This window comes from Limulus polyphemus, unplaced genomic scaffold (assembly GCF_000517525.1).
Source record: "Limulus polyphemus unplaced genomic scaffold, Limulus_polyphemus-2.1.2 Scaffold3912, whole genome shotgun sequence".
In the NCBI taxonomy this organism is placed as follows: Eukaryota; Metazoa; Arthropoda; class Merostomata; order Xiphosura; family Limulidae; genus Limulus; species Limulus polyphemus.
Window position 1 is genome coordinate 11,310 of NW_013669522.1, and position 4,398 is coordinate 15,707.

Below are 4,398 nucleotides of genomic sequence, written 5' to 3' on the forward strand. Positions count from 1 at the left end.
ATATGTCATATGCGGAATGAATGATATGTATGGTTATGTTACAGTACGGGTCATTAGCAGCATACTATAATATACTGTACTACACGTCACCAACAATGAATGATTATGTTATAAGTCACCATAAAATAATGACAATGTACAGTGCAGATGACTTACAGAATACGGTGATATATATTTTATAATAATTAACAACATAGTGTGGCACATATGCACACTATTTATACAATGATGTATTGCAGTAAAGGCCACTTGCAGCATACTGTGATATATATGATGTAATTAATATAGTGTAGCTTGAAAGGACTTATTGCCTAGAACTGCAGAACAAAACCAGTAAGGAATAAAAACTCCCAAAGGATTGTGGAAACATTGCAATTGAAGCAGAAACTGTGAAGAATCAACTGTTGTTATTAAGCCTAAGAGACAGTACTCATAGGATGAGTTTCAAAGACCAATCAAATCAAAAGAGCTAACCAAATACCGGAATTAGCTGGATTTATGGGATCAGCTGAGAATATACCATCTGCTCCAATTGAGATAGAAGTTTATTATTTAAAGAAGCCAATCCACAAGTCAATGGGTTTATTACCAGGAATCTTGCAGCATACTGATCGATTCTAGTTCTACAGCTTCAATAGTTCAACCCGATTCAGCAATGAATGGGAGAAACTGCCTCCAGAGATGAAAAAAAGAAAAGGGATTGACACTAACAGCTATTGGGCATAATGTTCCAGTAAAAATAAAATTGGAAGTTACCCTTACTGTAGGGAACTTCTCTACGCCTCCTGACGTGTTGGTAATTGACATTGAGGAAAATGCAAATTGGGAACTGACTTCGTGTGGAAACTTGAATTTGAGGTAAGGCTAGCTTCACAGTATATGAACAGGAAATCCCTGTGCATTACATTAGAGGCTGAACTTCTAGTGCAACAAGGAGGGCCATTATTATTATACCACCAAGAAGTGAATACTCATATCAGAACTTAATAGGAATACATTTACATCTGGTGATTGAGGCATAATAGAACTAAACACTCCAGTGTGTCCTGAAGTGATAATGGTTTGAAGAACTCTCGTAGATCTGAAGAATAAAGATGTCATTACTAGAGCAATGAACCATAAATTTTGAGTCAAAGCTGGATGGAACATTGCAAAATGTGAAACTATACAGGTTGTACTTCCACATCAGAAGTAGTTACCTTAGGGGAAGATGTAAGAAGTATGATGCCAAATCCTCATATAAGGTCAGTTTACCATATGAGAGCTGTATGTAAGTGACTGTGGAGGTCTTTCAGCTTATCAGTGCCATGGGTTATATAACTTGATCATGGAATATCAAGATACTTTTCGCAATACTTCTCATGACTTAGGCTGGACAAATAAAATAACTCATAAGATTGTTACTGAAACTCAGAGGCATCACTAGGCACTTGCACATGGGGCCCATGCTCCCGATTCAATTTCACAGTGACCCGAATCCCAAGTTGGTATCTTGAAAATTCAGAACAGAAAACCATAATCCGTGTCATACTAAAACGCCAAACATTCCCAAGCTCTGAATTTTTTAACTAACTAGCAATGCCTCTGCTGAAAATTTGGCCACAATACGTCAATTGGCCAGATGACTCCATCTTGTAAATCAGGCTCATATTTTTAAACAAATAGAAACTCCATCACATCCGTGACCTTCCAATGGCTGAGCACTTAAGTGTTAAAAATTCACTGGATAGAGTAAGAAAGTGCTTATATTGGGGTAGGTGCTGGAGACCTGTAAAATAATCGGTGTAAATCATGTTAACTATGCTCTGAGCGAAAAGGTCCACATAAGAAACAGCATGGGCAACTATTGCAGTATAGAGAGTTGTTATCGATGTGTTTGGTTCTCTGTCTCAGTGTAACAGTGGGAGTATATACATCATGGCTGTGATGGATCATCGTTGCAAATACATCAGGGAGAGAACAGCAAACTGGGTAACTTCAGAGAAAGATCTACCAGTGGAGAGCCCAGAGTCCCTGTTTAAACCAATTCCAGAGGATAACCAAGGATAGAGCCAGCATTGGATTAATCGGCCACCTTTCTAGAGAGAACTCCTTCAAGTGACGATAATGGCAAGAGTCCAATCAATCTGCATACTTTTACCCCAAGAAAAGGAAACAACCTTAAAGATTTGGTGATTGGACAGTTTATTATGCTATTTTATATGTATATTAGGAGTACATTGTATCATGCATTTAATACCGAAAAAAAACAACAAAAAACAACAACAAAAAAGAAAAACACGTCTAAATTAAAATATAACAACATAGGCTTGCAATAGTGTTCTCTTCCTGGATTGTGAAGTCCCTTGGAAAAAGAAATTTCATGAAAGTTAAGATTCTAAACATTTTGAATAGCATGTAAACATAAAAGTACGATATAAATACGATACGCCGTGAAGCAGTCAGTTAATGAGTAATCAAAGAATATTTTGTGATTTTATTAATTCAGTGTCTTTTAATGGCTTAGACAATACGAAAATAGTCATTGTATTTATTTGTCTGCGAATTAATTAACAACGAGTTGGTTAGCGTGATTAGCCAAGTAAGTTTATAAGTTAATTAGACATACAATTGAGTTTTGCCTGTAGCAAACATTATTGAAGAAATAAATCAATTCGTTATCATTACGTGGACTGGAATCGGAATTATTTTTTCCAAATAATTCAAAAAGAACCGGCCCGACAATAGAACATATCACAACAATACTGATTTGATTGTGACAATACTTAAATATAAAATAAGTCTTTGAGACAAATCTTGTTGTTATTTTTTTTGTGAGGAATTTACCAATTCATTAATTCGAAAATACAATAACAACAATTTTTACGATAGAAAAATTATAATTTTAATTATTACAATGTTCCAACCCAGAGTATCAGGTCACTGTTGGTAACATTCTCTCGGTGGGTCAGCGGTAATTTTTATGGACTTACAACAGTAAAATCTAGAAGTCGATTCCTCGCGTGGACATAACAAATAGCCCAGTGTGGCTTTACTCTAAACAACAGAATCAAAAATCATCAGTAACAGTTACATTAAAATAAATTTAAATTTCAGAGAACGTTTAAAACCTCTGATGATGAGGACAATGTTTGTAGATGGCGCTAAATTAGCTTTTTAGTAAAATAAGATGGATAAAATATAGATAAAGGGTTTGTTTGAAGGCGAGCACAAAGCTACACAATGGGCTATCTGTGCTCTGCCCACCACGGGTATCGAAACCCGGTTACTAGCCTTATAAGTCTGAAGACTTACCGCTGTACCAATATGAGGCATAGATAATAGGAAATTCCTGAATATTATTTGGCTTTCATTACTTTACCAATAGTGTTTCAGCAATTATATTTTTGTTGATGTCTGGTTCTCTTCAAATGGTTTCGACGCTGTTTTCACTGATGTTTTTTTTTTCTTTTTTTGAGATGTTAAAAAACGTGTAAGAGTCCTTTAAAATGTTTCTGTGCTCATTTCTCCGACGTCAAAATGCTTACAAGAGTTGCACTTGCTTTTGTAGGTCTCTCCGCTGTTTATATTTTCAGGTGGGTAACCAGGAATCCATCTACACCAATATTTGTATTTTATCAGCTATGTAGTGTTAAAGTTTAAATAAAATTAAAACTGCAAGTAAAAGTTCAGTGGCGCTTTGTTGAAAACAAAAACGCCTTCATCCCAGGTTCAGGAACAACTCAAGCATTGTTTGACAAGTATTAGGTTTAAGAGATGTGGCTATTTTCCCCAAAATGTTCATTTATCGATAAAGCTGAAAACAAGACTGTGCTACGGGTGAAGGAGACGCTTCTGGTCTTTTAAAATAAATCGTGATTAAACCATTAACAAAACGTTACTCATAATTTAGGTATTTTAATTTCATTTACCTCATTCTACTAGATAGCTAATTTATCGTCACCTACAAACTTTATTCTCACTATCGAATAGTCTATAACATTCTTAAATATCTAAACTGTTTTACTGAATGTAACTTTTACCTGATGATTATCCGATACAATAGGTCGAAACATTGTATTAAAAAATACAATTAAAATTTCCCTACTATAAAAGTTGCTGTTATTGTAATCTTTAAAATTTTGTTGTCGAAACGTTATCTAAAAAATAAAGCTAGCTTTCTTGAAATATTCTGACTGAAAATGATAAATTTAATTTACTGCGCAACGGTGGGCTTTGTTATAAGATAAAAATAATACAAAAAATGACAATTATCATTTTTTAAAAATCACAAGTATTTATATTTTTGCTTCCTGAGTCCCACATGAAATTGTATTTATTTATTGCTTAACGATATAATATTCTTTATATCCACCAGGTGTAACTCAGAGAAATGCTTTTGGTTTTTATAAACAAGAT